We start from the raw sequence: 15,481 nt of genomic DNA, 5'->3' as shown, positions 1-15,481 counted from the left end.
ACAGATGTTATCCTTGGTGATGTAATCGGCATACTTGGAGATGCTTTGATGGGGAGGGACTCTATCTGGACCACCCTCCCAGTTTCCTCCCCACGGTCTCTGCAGCAGTTCTAGAGGCACCTTGAAGGACCATGAACATCAGTGCTATAGATGAACTCATGGTTCGCATATGCTATAGGCCATCCTCCCAAAATATTGTTCTTCATGGAAGAATTTTGGGATGATATTGAAATGATGAGTCTGAATATTCCTTGCAGTCAGTTCTATCTCTGAAAGCCATCTCAAATCCATCCACTTCTCTCCGTCTCTCTTGCCACCAGCCTAGTTTCTAGTGTGAGTTGCCATCATCTCTCTTCTGGTCTACTGAAAGTCTCCTTGCTTCCATTCTCCACCACATCCATTCTTTATACAACTTCCAGCATTGTCCTTTTAAAAAGGAAATCAGATCATGTCATTCCCCTCCTTTAAACCCTCCAAATGGATTTCAGTTGTGTGAAAGTGTTATCTAAATTCCTTATCATCTACAAGGCTCTGTAATGATAGAACTCCTGCCAGACTCTTATTTCATCTGCCACACCCCTGCTTACTACTCTGCACTCCCCCTGCAGCCTCTTCCCCCAGCCCAAGGCCTTCTTTGTGTTCTTTGAATAAGCCAAGGTTTTTTTTTTTTTTTTTTTTTTTTTTTTTAAGGTTTTATTTATGGGGCGCCTGGGTGGCTCAGTCATTAAGTGTCTGCCTTCAGCTCAGGGCATGATCCCGGCATTCTGGGATCGAGCTCCACATCAGACTCCTCCACTGGAAGCGTGCTTTTTCCTCTCCCACTCCCCCTGCTTGTGTTTCCTCTCTCGCTGGCTGTCTCTCTCTCTGTCAAATAAATAAATAAAATCTTTAAAAAAAAATAAAGGTTTTATTTATTTAACACAGAGAGAGAGAGAGAGCGTGTGCGTGTGAGCACAAGCAGGCGGAAGGGCAGGCAGAGGTAGAGGGAGAAGCAGACTCCCTGCTGAGCTGGGAGCCTGACATGGGGCTTGATCCCAGGATCCCCCGAGATCATGACCTGAGCCGAAAGCAGACGCTTAACTGACTGAGCCACCCAGGTGCCCCTGAATAAGCCAAGGTTAATCCTGCCCCTGGGCCTTTGCTCCTCTGTCCTCTTGTCCTGGAATGCTCTTTCCCTAGCTTTGTACATGGCTGCTTCCTTCTCACTCCTTCTCCCGTTTCAGCCCAAACATTACCTTCTTAGACCTCCTCTGGCTGCCCATCGAAGGCAGGCCCCCTCTTGTGCTTACTCGCTATCACATTCCTTTACTATCAGAAATCACCTTAGTTGCTTAGTCTTCTTTTCACTTATTCATTCCCATCAATCCTTACAGGAACATAAGCATCAAAAACACGGGGAACTGGTATATCTTTGTCATTGCATATTCTAGGTGAACAGAGTAGGCATCTGACACATTATACATGTTTAATAAATACTGATTGGTAGATGAACAGAATGATAGTGATTTTGAGATTCAGCACCTGGCTAAGAACCCAGGTAGGGCCTAGTCTTTGTTGTCCATTAAGTGAGACATTGTGCTAAGGACAGACTTGGTGTTTTAAGAGTTGACGTATCTAAGAAGAACATGCTCTGAAAAGAAGATTTAGAGGTCATCCATGGACTGAGGGTCTTCTCAGGACGTGGTTGGAAGTTTATTCAAAAACTCACAAACGGCTATGTGTGGACCTGTAGTGTCAAGCCCAAAGACATAGCTGCAGTGTTTTTGGCTTGGAAAAAAAATTAAAGCAGTTGTGGTCCCATGGTACCTTGGTCCCTACCATGGCACCTTGAGGTCCGGACAGTTCTCTTTCTAATCTACTTTCCCAATAGACATCATGGCGAAATGTATGCCCCAAGCCCTGGATTGCAATCCTTGATGTCAGGGGTGTTGTTACAATTTGGTGACATGCAGGTGAGCAACAACTTTACTCTCTTAGTGGTTTCATTTGGATGCTCCATCCTGGATTTGCGTCAGGACGGTTCCTGCCTGAATGGAGGGCATCTAAGAAGCCTCTTGGTCAGCACTGACTGACTAGCACTTGGCCTCAGCAGTTCATCACCTTGTGGCTGATGCTTTGGTCTGGGGCCAGAGACTGGGTGCCTGGCCCTGCAGGCCAGATCCTTTCATCCCAGATTTCCTCAGGGGGCAGCAGCATATGTGGGACTCTAGAACTTGAGCCAGAGTTAGGAAAGGCTGAGACAGGTGTCTGTGGGTATGGCCAAGGGGATTATGGCTCGGTGCCAGCAAAGAGACAAGCTGGCAGTGTGACCAGACCTGAGGGGAGGCTGTCAGTCAGGCCAGAGGTCAAACATGGGAAAATCAGCAGAGCCAGCAGGAGGGAGTCAGTAAACACTTCGGCTGTCCTTCACATCTGCTGGCACTCCACATGGATTGTTCTCCCCTCCACTGGTTTTTCTGGTGAACTCCTACTTCTTTTCTTCATGACTGCATAAATGTCACATCCTCTGTACAGTCTTCTCTAACAGCCCCAGGCAGAATTAGTTTCTTTTTTTTTTTTAGATATTTTATTTATTTATTTGTTAGAGAGAGAAAAGAGCGCAAGCAGGGGGAGCAGCAGGCAGAGGGAGAAGCAGGCTCCCCGCTGAGCAAGGAGCCCGATGCGGGACTGGATCCCAGGACGCTGGGATCGTGACCTGAGCCGAAGGCAGACGCCCAACCGACTGAGCCACCCAGGCATCCCCAGATTTAGTTTCTTCCTTCTTTAGTTCATTTGGAGCACTTCTCACATTGTTCTGAAATGATATGTTTACAGGTCTCTCCCACTACCAGTGAATCCCCTCAAGGACTTGACTCTGTCTTAATTTTCTTCAGAGAGGCAGCACAGCAGAGCTGTTAATAGAATCAGCCATGGAATCAGGTGGACTGGAATGTGAGTCCAGGCTCCATCGACTTCTAGGTGTATGACCTTGGGCAAGTAATACTGACCCTGCGGCTCATTTTCCTTACCCATAAAATGGGGATAATAATATCTGTCTCATAGGGAGTTATGAGAATTTTGAGAAGTGGGATAGTATAGGTATGTCTTGGGTACAAATTATTTTATTTAAAACCACAACCTACAGTAGCTATTCTGCTTTTGAAGCAGGGTAGGGGCCATGATTTGTATCAGTACTGCTGCCTTCTTTCAGAGACCGGTGGGGAAGGCTGAAATTTCAAAGCCTCTTCATGTTCCTTTGTGCTTCTGAAGAGAACATCTTAGAGGGATGATGGTTATGTTGATGACAGGGCTGATGGTGGTGATGGTGGTTGTGGTGCTGGTAGAGGTGGTTTTGGTCGTAATGATGGCGGTGTTGGTGATGTGGACGTGGCTGGTGGTGGCGATGTTGGTAATGGTGATGGTGATAATGAGGATGGGTGGGTGGTGGTGGTTGTGGTGGAGCCGACGGTGGTAAGTGTTAGGAGCTTCGAAGGCTTTGGGAACATGCTAGTTTCTGGCACTTTGTCTGGGTTCCTCACCTCTGTTACTCAGCCATCTCCTGGAGTAATTGACAACACAGCTTTGTTTTCTGTTGTCTCACCATTTTTCCCCTGCCTGTCTGCTTTATTCTAATTCAGTCCACATGGGCTTGGGGTTCCTCACTTGGCTCAGCTCTGGACTCTCTCTGTACTAGCTTGGGGGCTCTATTCTAGCATAGAATCCCATCCCACCTGCCTTCATACAGCCTTGTCTTTGGTCCTAGATCCCTGCTTTTCACCCTGGAGCCAGAGACATGTCCCAGTAGATTAGTCCTTTGAGTTGCTTGTCAAATGAGAGATTTTAATGCTAGAAGACTATGTTTTTTGTTGAAGAAGATGTCCCAAGTTTTGGGAGCCCCCTCTTGAAGAATAGAGCTGGTAGTGGACTTTCTTCTAAACAATGACAGCAGATTGACAGATATGCCCACAATTACCTGTTTTATTCTGTTTTCAAAATGTATCTTTAATTATTTTAAGAGTTTTTATTATTCTGCACTCCGTTCTAATCTCTAACATCATTTAACCTGTTTGCTTTTTTAGTTATATATTTAGTTATTCATTTGTTTACATTTCTGCATCAGCTTGTTCAAAATTCATAATAATTCCATTCTTCTGCTAATTTAATGCCAGACTTGGTGATGGCACTAGAATCTGGGGGTGGTGGCTAAATTCTCATGGAAACATAGTAAAAGCATGATTGCCAGCTTACTACACAGGGGAAACAGCGTTAGCTAAAGCAGCCACTTCAATGGAGAGGACATTCCAAGTGCGTTGGATTTGGTGCAGGAGTGGGGGGGGGGTAAGGGTGGGGCGGGTGCATTTCTGGACTTTCAGTAACAAGGAGGAAGGTTGCATTGTTAAGGAAATCATTATGCTGACATTGTGACATTTTCATTTACTGATGGCTGACTATTCTCAGTTCTCCTGGCCTTACTCTTTTTCTGCCAAGTGCACAAAGTAGATACGTATAGATTTCTTCCAAAGGCCCATAGCGTTTGTGATACACTGCTCTGTGAGAGCATTTCCCTGTTATTTTGTAAAAACCCTAAAATTGGCACAAAATTCTAGTCTAATAGAAAGAGCACAATGTTTATGGCGAAAGCCAAAGTTCAAGGTCTAGCTTAGCCTTTTACTAGATCTGGAGTATGTCACTTATCTTCTTTAAGTTTTAGTTTCCACTTCTGTGAAAGGGAAGTAATAACTGCTGTGCCTCATTGCAAGGCTTTTGTAAGCTTTGACTGAGAGATGTTATCTGTGAAAAAGGTTTACAGCGTTAAAAGGTTTCTATTGCTTTTTTTTATATTTGACTTCTGATACTTATCTTAAGGCAAGAATGTTCTTTAACCAGGAATTTTGCTGTTTAGGAAAACGAATTCACCTATCACAGATATTTATGAAAATAATTATACTTTCAAATCAACTTGCATAGACAAATTTCCCTAAACTTTAATATGCATTAAGCCCTTCTAGCCACGTTCGATTTCTCATGTTGTCTTGGAGCTGTGAAAGAAAATCCAGCTGGGTAACAGACCTTCTCCAGATTTCTGCCACCACACTGTGCTCTCTTGGCCTTCAGTGTTCTTCTGTTCCTTTTCCTCTCTGAAGCCTCAGCTCAAAAGTCTCCTCTTTGGAATCTTCATCTAATTGCTCCTGGCAGAAGGAGCCGTTTCTGACATCTTCCAGCATCTTGTTCTTACCACTAACCTGTCGCTCTCAGTTACTGTCTAATTGTAAATTACCCCCATGCCTAAGCTGCATTTTTGTCGCTCTTGATCAGGGTGTGATTGCCCAGAATGTGCTTGGCACACAGTGGGTGCTCAGTGAACCTTTACTGAATGAATAAACGGGTGAATGAATGAAGATAAGCCACCTCCTTCGGTTTCTTAAGGACATGAACTGCTTTATGATGTTTCTTGTGCCTTCATCTTGGGCAGGGCTTCGTGCCTACTGGGTTTACAAGTTGTTGAGTGAATAAATTTCTGGATTAAGCACACATATCTAAAAAACAGAAGAGGGAGGCTAAATATTATAAGGTCCTAAAGATGTCACTGTACCTTCACGCCATAATTGTTTAAAGTGTGTGATATCTGTTTTATAAAAACCTGTGGTAAATATCTGGAGCATTTTTAAAAACCAAATAAACCAAATCACAGGCTTCCCTGGACTAGTTTTTAATACACATTCTTCAAATTTTTTTCCCTAAAAAATGGTATAAACATTAGCATAGAACATGCCAAAATATGTTTTACATCTTTAGTATTCTGCTGTATGGATATTCATAGTTTCTCCTTAATAAGAATTACTGCAAATTCATGGTTAGTATCAAAATAATGATATCCCAAATTTTTGCAAATGGCCTTTTGCCAGACTTTCTGTAGTTTCCTCCCCCCTACTGTGTTTGAGGAAGTCTTTCTCATAGTAAGGCTTTTAAAATTCTACTTACAAAATTTTATATCCTCTTCAGCAGATGGGCTGACCGGCTTACAGTCTCCATGGTAACAAGGTTTCTGTATTTTTCCCCCCTTTTAAAATAGCCTAAAGTCACAGAAGGGAACTTAGATATTAATAGCATAAGAAATTTCAGTGTGAACAAGTTATTAAATATGCAGCTTTTGATTACTTGTTTCTTGATCCAGAATCTTTTATGATATATAGCAACTATGATTAAACAGGTATGAATATAATTTTAATACTCATGCAGATTAGAATATGGCACTTGGTTTGCTGAAACGATTAACTGTTGGACAACCTGTTTAAATTAGCCCCTACTTCCCAACTTCCTTTTTGCTAGCCAAATGAGATTACATACCGTCCTCCGCTAGGAGTCAACAGCATAGTAATAATGCATTAAATTATTTTAACATCTATGTGGAAGTCAAAACCAAGGCTCTTTTGTTGCCGTGCAGTTTCTGTGGACATTTTTCTGTTAAGCATATGTGTGCTATTAGTGCTAAATTTAGAAGAAGCGTGAATGATTTCTGGGGCATAGCCCATGTTGGCTTGATTGGGTTCTGGTATCTTTGACTGACACGCATAAAGCATTGCAGCCCCAAACCCAGCTAGTGCATAAATGATTCTCTAAGCTTCGTATACTAGCGAATCATGAAAAGATATTTTTAAAAGAGGGGTATATTCAGCTTACTGAAAGTCTGGCTTTTTCCCAGGAAATGCCCTATTTCTGATACAGCATGGTTGCGCCTTGCACAGAAAAGTTGAGTCTTACTTTTGGGGCTACTCATAAGTATTTGTTTTTTGAGAAGTCATGACATCCTCTTGCTTGTTTAGCTGCAAATATTGGCATAGATGGTTATTCTCTCAAAAGGAAGATCTAAAATAAAGGGTATATTTTTCTCTAAAACAGCAGAAATGTGTTAAGCATATCTAGAGTGCCTGGCCCTGTGGTGGGCTCTTTTTATTACGTTATTGGAACTAAAATCCTATTACAAGAATGTCTGAGAGTTTCCTTTTAAGTGTCCACGGAAACCTTTTCCTCCCTGTTTTCTGTTGTCGTACCTCTATATTCACTTTCTTTGTTGTCGGCCAATCAGGTAGAGGTGTAAAGGACCAAGTGTGGAGGGTACGTGTGACAGTAGCATTTGAGTCTACTGAAAAAGAAAAGGGTGTTGCTTATATGCTTGCGATAGAGATTCATTGGGAGGGTGGTTCGGGGTGGATATGTGCAAAGTTCCTCTGAAAGCTTTGGTGCCCGTGCTTTATTTGGGAAATGATTCCAGGGTGCAGGAGTGGAGAGTGAAAGCCATTATCACGTTGACCAACGTTACGAGCAACTAGAGATTGATGACATCACGCCTTCTTAAGGAGCCTTGTGAGAAGCACGTCAGAACTGTTCACCCTGGACAACAAAGGGGGAAGCATTTCTCCGTGGGCTTCTGCCCCTCCTTGATCCAGGGTGGCCCCTCAGGCGTTGGCTCTCTCATACAACCAGGCTGCACGTGTGTGAGTCCGAGTATCCTGCACCTCATTGTCCGGGAAGCCCAAGGCCAGGAAACCAAAGGCCCATGGAAGGGGTGAGGCTAGGGACTTTCAGATCACACTGGTGGGAAGTGGGTCTCAAGCCTAAACAGAGCTGATTGCTACAGTGGTGATGGGAGCAAGGGATGGCACCTAGAGGGTGTGAAGTGGTTCCTAAAAGGCAAAAGTGTGCATCCCCAAGATACAAGTTCATTTCTTATTTCCTTGGTGAATGGAGAATTGTTTTCTGTGCCTGTCTAGGAAACATGGGTGGTGGGTTCTTCAGTCTCAAGAAATAAGCTCATGTTCATGGTCTCACCTACCTGATGCTCGATCCGCTCCTCGCTTGGCTTCTCCACCTTATTCAGGAAACCGCTGTCCTGTCCAAGCTTTGTGGAGCTATTCCAGTGAGGATGTTGATGTCCTGGTGTCCTTGCAAAGCCTTTAGAAGCTGGAGTCATAAGAGAGTGTGCCCATGTCAATCAGTTAATCTTCATCCAGCCTGGTATTTTGCACTCCCTGGTCTAAAACCCTTATGATCCACTCCCAATTATCTTCCTCTGGTTCCTGCTGATATATGTTGCTTTGATGAATGAGCAGTTTATTTCTACAACAGGAACTATGTTTCCCTGCTTGGGCTGTGCTGAGATTTGACTCTAAGTTATTGGTTCAGAGACAAGGAGATGATGTGGCAGCAGATCCCAAAAAGGACAAGAACTACCTTGTTGGGCACCTACCTCATGTGAGGACTTTGCAGAGTCTCTAGGAGAGGGGAGGCAGCTCTCCTCTAGCAAGAAGAACTGCGCTGCTGTTAATGGCCTGGAGGATTCAGGGAGCTCAGCTCGTCCACCCACATGTCCAGATTCTAGGGGATAGAGTCACCTGCTTTCCTGTCAGGGCCCTGACTTGGATGGGAGATGAACTGAGATTGCATTCGCTCTCCTTTGCAGGCCCCCAGCTTTACAGTTAGTGCCTCAGCCTGGTTTTCAGCCCGGTCTGCCTTGTGGCTGCAGGAGATGAAGGTCAACCCAAACGCTGCCGCAGAAGCATTGCAGGGTGTGCCTTGTGTTAATGGTTGGCTGACCTGGATGTGTAATTTTAATTTTATCTCTTCAAGGCTTCCAAAGCAGTTAACAAAAGCTAAACAGCTCAATGATTGTTGTAATTGACCTCGTATCATTCAAGCACTACAACCATGTCTCAGTTCAGTGCTTCGTATTCCATCTGCACCTCATCCTGATCCCGCAGGCAAGAGCAGATATGATGCTACTGCATGCCTGGAATTCTCATCACGCTGCTTACCACCAGCAGTGGGGTGAGGGATCCAGCTCCATAATCCAGAGGGCCTGCTTTCCAAGTCCACTTCCTTACCAACCCTTGTAGCTTAGGTGCCTAAGAAAACAGAGCCTGAGATGAATGCTTGCATGCAGGTAATTTATTTGGGATGTGGTCCCAAATGGAGTGGAGGACCTAGGAAGGGAAAAGGGAAACAGGGAAGCCAAAGCAAGCATACATTGTCAAACTGACCGCTGCTGAGGGCAGTAGGGGCTTGATCCGTAGTGCTTTGAGGAGCCTTATAAAATGCATCTCAGAACTGTCTGCCTGGAGGCTGAAATGAAGAAGCAGGTATCTATTGGCTTCTTTCCCTCTTGGATCAGGAGTGGCCCAAAGGGAATGACTCTCCTGCAAATGCATGGGGTTGGGTTGCGAATGCATGAGTAGGGAGTCGATAACTATGTGCCCCTAAGCCTTGGTTGACATTAGGAAGCTTTGGAGCAGGAGGTGAAGGGTGTGTGGAGGGGGAGATGGAGGCAGAGACCAGGTGCTATCAGATTACACCTGCTTGAATCTACTTGAATCTTGCATGGACCTGGTCTCTTCAACGAGCACTGGAGTAAGATATGGGGCTGAGACGTTGGGAAGTGGTCAGTGAGGGATGTGATACAGGCTTTGTCTCACCTGCTCGAGTCATTGATAAATGGATTCATTTATCATGCTCATTAATAGTATCTGTTTTCTCTTTATTTTCTATTTTTTCTAATATGAATATATTTAACTTTTGTAAGAATGAGTAATGTTATTTAAAATATTACTCCTTCTCAAAAAAATAAACTATTACTCCTTCTTAAAAAATAAATATTGCCAGGGCTCCTGGGTGGCTCAGTCAGTTAAGCATCTGCCTTCAGCTCAGGTCATGATCCCAGGGTCCTGGGATTGAGCCCTGTGTCAGGCTCCCTGCTCAGCAGGGAGTCTGCTTCTCCCTCTCCCTCTGCCTGCTGCTCCCCCTGCTTGTGCTCACTCTCTGTTAAATAAATAAACAAAATCTTAAAAAAAATAAATACTGCAGTCTTATTGTGAGGCTATGTAGGACTGCCTGGGGGAGAGAACAAGTGAAGAGAGTAGAGAATAATTATGTCATTAAATTGTTGCGTGCTGTTACTTCCCAAGTGGAATGTAGGGAAGTCAAACGTTATAGCGAAGAGCCTGAAACAGCAGCATGTCAAGTCCTTGAACACCTGGTCAGAACAGCCCATTGCTAAGAACTCCTCTTTCTAGCACTCTTCCTTTCCCTCTTAGTTAGGGGGAGTAGCTGTGTGTTTTTAACAGAACTAACCAAGCCTTCAAAATAGATGTTACCAGCCAACGAACTTGTCAGAAGTGAACCTCCTTAGAAAAAGAAAGTAGATAACCCCTCTCAAAATTGGCACTGTCCTGTGGATCAGGGTTGGAGGACAGATATGCAAGTCAAGAAGGTTTACCACACAAGCAAGAGTGTACACGAAGTGCCTGTTTTGTGCTAGGTGCTGGCACCGAAAACAGAAATAAGAATCAGCCCCAGCCCTTGAGAGCAGTTCCTTCAATTGGTTCTGATTTCAGAGGAGCGCTGCTGTGTAGCAGCTGGTTGGGGACTGGAGAGTCAAGCTTTTTGGGTTAATATAGAGTTTCTTGGTGAATTCCCTATATGACCTATTTATGTAGGCAGCATTTTTTAGATTTCGTGACTATGTATATACATAGAATTTCTTGGATTTTATGATCTAGTTTCTTTGAGTATATTTTCAGGCCAGTGTTGGTGTAACTGTCATAGCCAATTATTATAAAGAAGTCTGTTTTCTTTTTTAATATATATCTATTATTTGAAGAATATATGCATGCACTCCTTTAAAGTTTGTTATGGTTATGATGCATATATAAAAATGCAACTTTATCCATCCACCTGGGGCGCCTGGGTGGCACAGCGGTTAAGCGTCTGCCTTCGGCTCAGGGCGTGTATCCCAGCGTTGTGGGATCGAGCCCCGCATCAGGCTCCTCTGCTATGAGCCTGCTTCTTCCTCTCCCACTCCCCCTGCTTGTGTACCCTCTCTCGCTGGCTGTCTCTATCTCTGTCAAATAAATTAAAAAAAAAATCTTAAAAATGCAACTTTAAAAGAATCAAAGAAGGAGAAATTTAATTGTGAGTATTTTCCTCCTGCACCTCAGTAGGGTGTTTTTGCACACCACCTGGAGTGCTTAACGTCCACTTTGGGGCCCTCGACTCAGATGTCCATGGCTGCGTTCACATACTACACCAGGGGTAAACCTTAGTGATGTTTGGATTCATGTACTTGCCATTAGACATAACCATTTGTTTGGCTCATCATTTGAAGAAAAATCGTCTTGAATGAGTGCCAAGATTTGAAAATTGGAGGGATTTTCTACAAGAATCTGAACTTCTAACTTTTTTTTTAAAAAATGTGAGAACCTGCAAAACTAACTCTTTCTTCTTCTGGGGAGACTATTGTCTGGAGATACTCTTTTAGGTAGCCATTTGTTCTCTTGGTCCTTACTAACTCCCAACTCCCCACTTTCCATTAACACCTAGCATGCTTCACTCGATGATGTATGTCTTGCATGGAATTTAAGTTGTCTGTTTTGATCTAAATTTTGCAAATGGTTAACGTTAACAAAGGTTTCTTGAAATTTTACAATGAGCAGAAAACCTATTCAAGCCTCATTCTTCAAGGAGAGCTGTTTACCTGGTTTATGCGCTCAGAGCCCCAGACTCTGATTTTGTGTCCCAGTGGGAGTTGCCTTGGTATAGTGTGGTTTATTATAGTCTAGTGGTTACAGTACAGCCACTGGAATGAGATTGCCTGGGTTCAGGTTTTGGCTCTGCCATTTCCTAACTGGGACCTCATGCATGTTGCTTAACCACCTCTGCCTCAGTTTCTTCATCTGTAAAATGGAGACAGTAACAAACGGACAGATGTCAAATAACTGGCTAATAACAGTGCTTAGCGTGTGGTACGTGTTGGTTGGCTGTTATATTATCTTTAATTTACCAATTCCTTTGATGATTATGAGGAGGCTTGTAACTGACAGTATCTAAACTGGTTGAGAATAACCAAAGTACAATGTGGAACGGTCTGTATACATTTTACTGAACAGTTAACTGATCATGTATATGTGTGCAGTAAATTCCCAATAGCATTCTGGCGTGTGTGATATTAAATCCAATCCCTTCTCAATAAGGGATCAGTGAATTCCTTACTGTGGAGTAGTTATGGCATTGTCTCTGTTCCGGTCCATCTGGACTGAGTCTCGGCTCATCTGCTGATCCTCTCCCGGGTGGCTGGCTGGCCGACACCCTAATGTTGATCTAAGTCCAAAGGGGCACTTCCTTGTCCCAAAGCGGATATGTTAATTTCAGAGAAGTGCCAGCCTTTCTGTCTAAAATTGCTCACAGTTCACACCTCGAGTCCTGCCTTCTGCTCTGTTTCCTTCCTAATTTGTCATTGCACAGGTCTGAGCAAAGCCAGACTTGAAGGAAGTTCTGTCTCCTCCCCTGTGTCCTCTGCCAAATGCCTGCAGTCTGTTTTGCTCTGCTGCTCCAAGTTCAGTGCTCCCCGAAGAGCCTCCATTCACTCTTCAGCGATGAGGAGATGATCGATCCTGTGGCATGTCCAGTCCAGCTCGGCCACAAGGGGACTTCTGTTTCAGTTGCCCATTCTGGATATGTACCGTCTTCGCTTGCTTCAGGAATGCATGGATCTGTCAGAAATGCTGTTTTTCTGGGTATTTCTTTGTTGCGCTTTAAAGCGAACTTCCCCTGACAACTTATATGTACATAAAGGGAACGGCTCAAAACTAAAATAAGATGACTTAAAAGAGTGGTCAGCGAAGCACTGGTCAGCGCTGATCGCAATTCCGCAGTGTTGTCAAGACCTCTGTCTGGGCAGATGGGGACTTCGTGTGCCCTGCCCAGCATCTTGATGGCCTGAATACTGTTTTTCTTAAACTCTTGGTTTGGCCTTTTCTTTCTACTTGTCTTGATGCATTTGGACTTCCATGTAGTGGCCTGTGCTTATTTGTAGGACCAGTGAAAAGAATAGTTAACTAAAATTGTCAGAAGTTTTTCCAAATGAGACAACATGGAAAATGAATTTGTCTGGTTGTCCTTGGTGTTTGCTGAGAAAGAATTACAGTGCTCAGGATATTAGAATATCCACAAAACATTCTCGATTGTTACTTTTGTGATCATTATTTGAGATGACCAGCAGCATCTGGAACCATTCATAACATTTCTCTTCCCTGCTTCGGGAGGCAGAAACCATAACCTCTACATCTGGCTCTTTTTATTTACTCGGCATATGACTTGAACAAGTCATTTAATACCTTTAAAATGGACGTAATAAGCTCTTTCTACTGCACAAAGTTTTGGGAAAATGTATCTACTTATTTAAAGTTGCTTTTAAAATTATAGTGTGATTATGTTAGGTGATTTTACAGTCCAGAATATTAATTTAGCAAATATTTGATTGGTAGTCCATGTTTGCTAAGGCTGGGATAACATTAATTGAGTCTTTTCTCTGTTTTTAAGCAGTTTTAAATATTTTGATTAAAAAGAAATACATGCTCATTACAAAATACATGAGAAATACAGAAAAGTATAAAGATCACCAATAATGCAGTAACTTGCCGGTATTAACATTTTGGGGTATATCCTTCCATGTTTTTCTCTATGTATAGGTAAATATAGGCAAGTGTATTTTTTACAAACATTTACATAGTGCTTTGTTACTTACTCTTTTCATACAAGACAATATTGTAGACATCTTTCTGAGGTAATAAATAAGATCTAGTTCATCTCTTTTAATCCACTGTGTGGATTAACTTAACTTGTCCCTGGTGCTGCATAGTTGGTTTTCCAATGTTTCACTTTTTTAAAATAATGCTGATGTCTTACTCTCTTATGCTAAATTCCTACACTTGGAATTCCTGAGCAATTGTTTTCTAAGCCTAAAATCTAACATACTCCCCCACGAGTTACAGAATATCTAGTAATGTAGAACATATGTTTTTTAAAAGAGCATTTAATTAATACATTTGAACATCGTGGTATGCTCTAATATTGGATTTATCAGAGTAATAGTTTTTCTTGAACCAATTTAAAGTGTTCTAGTTATTTGAAATACCTGAGGTTCTTATTACAGTGTAGTTTTACTTGTAGCTAAGCACAGTGGTTCTCTTGATTTAAAATGCATTAATAATTAATTTCAAATGTAGATCTTTTAGTGTAATGCTATGTAATGAATACACACATTCAGCAAACATTTGCTGAGCCCTGACTGTTTAATCAACTTTGTACAGTGCACGGGGGAAATAAAGATGAATGAAACGCAATCACTTCTTTTAAAAAACTGAGGCTGGTGGGGGAGAAAGACATGTAAACAAATAATTATAAATCATCATGGTAAGTTGTGTTTTATTTTTTATATTATACTATGCCCTTAGAAAAGTAAAGGGTCCTTTCTTCACTGCCTGCCTTAGGCAAGGATTCGGGAGAAAAATGGTGCTTTCTCAGTGTACCTTATTAGGACCTATCTGGGGCAGATAATTTCAGAATCTGTTTCTCTCTCTCTCTCTCTCTCTCTCTCTCTCTGTGTGTGTTTTAGATATATATGGTAATTGTTTTACATGAGCTAGAAGATGTCACGGAGGATGAGGAAGAGAGGCTGACAGTGGAGTGGCTAAATGATTCTTATAAACTAAGTGACCAGTATTCAGCTATATGTTTTTAGCTTTTCTGTAATGTAAAGCATCTCTGTCTTCTAAACCACGAGCAAAGTCTTCTGTACACACAGAAGTCCCCAGCTGAATGGAGCTGTTTATTTGTTAGGTTATTGTGTTAGTTATCTATTGTTGCATAAGCAACACACATTTGTTAGCCCATATTTTCAGTGGATCGGAGAATCTGGGCGCGGCTTAGCTGGGACCTCGGCTTTACCTGCATCTCCGGCTGCACTCAGGGTGTCAGCCAGGGCTGGGGTCTCATCTGAGGATTTGGTGGACAAGGATCTGCATCTGAGCTCACTTACATGGATGGTGGTAGATTCAGTTCCGTAACGTCTGTCAGACCGAGGGTCTCAGTGGTTTGCTGGCTGTTGGCTGGAGACTAACTCCAGTTCCTTGCCACATGGGCCTCTCGAGTCAGTGAAAGGGGGTCTGCTAGCAAGACCAAATTATAGTCTTTTGTCATCTGATCACAAAGTGACATCCTTCCATGTTGCTCCATTCTATTGATTTGAAGCAAGTTACTCATGGAGAGTGAATTGTACAAGACAGGGATATCAGGGGGCAAGCATCATTAGTGGCCATCTTAAGGGTTGCTTACCACAGTTTTCAGTGGAAATCAACATGAGGAGTTGAGGCCCATATTTGTAGAAGCAAGAAATAGTCACAAGACACAGAACCCAAAGTAAGAGCTCAGTGGAGATAAAAAATCAGAGGTGACAGTATCTGCAGGAACGGAACACCACTCTCCCCTCGTCCTCAGGGAATTTCAGAAATCTTGGATGTGTATTAAATTTTCCATGTGGAATTGTGGTGCAAGCCAGTGGTCAGTAGAGCATAGAGGGCAGGGTGATTCCAGCGGCCAGCTGGGTTATAATAATGGAATTGAAAAAAATGCTGAGGATATCACACAGGGTAACATCTATTAATTGCCTGGT

The 15,481-nt window shown here is 42.8% G+C and overlaps 1 protein-coding gene across 1 annotated transcript in view; it reads left to right on the top strand.

The window, feature by feature from the left end:
* Positions 1–15,481, top strand: part of CACNB4 (calcium voltage-gated channel auxiliary subunit beta 4) — a 240,737-nt gene that overhangs the window by 18,024 nt on the left and 207,232 nt on the right. The window lies entirely within an intron of this gene.

This window comes from Ailuropoda melanoleuca, chromosome 2 (assembly GCF_002007445.2).
Source record: "Ailuropoda melanoleuca isolate Jingjing chromosome 2, ASM200744v2, whole genome shotgun sequence".
Classification (NCBI taxonomy): domain Eukaryota; kingdom Metazoa; phylum Chordata; class Mammalia; order Carnivora; family Ursidae; genus Ailuropoda; species Ailuropoda melanoleuca.
The sequence above is the reverse complement of the archived record's forward strand: the minus strand, read 5'-3'. Positions and strand labels throughout refer to the sequence as shown.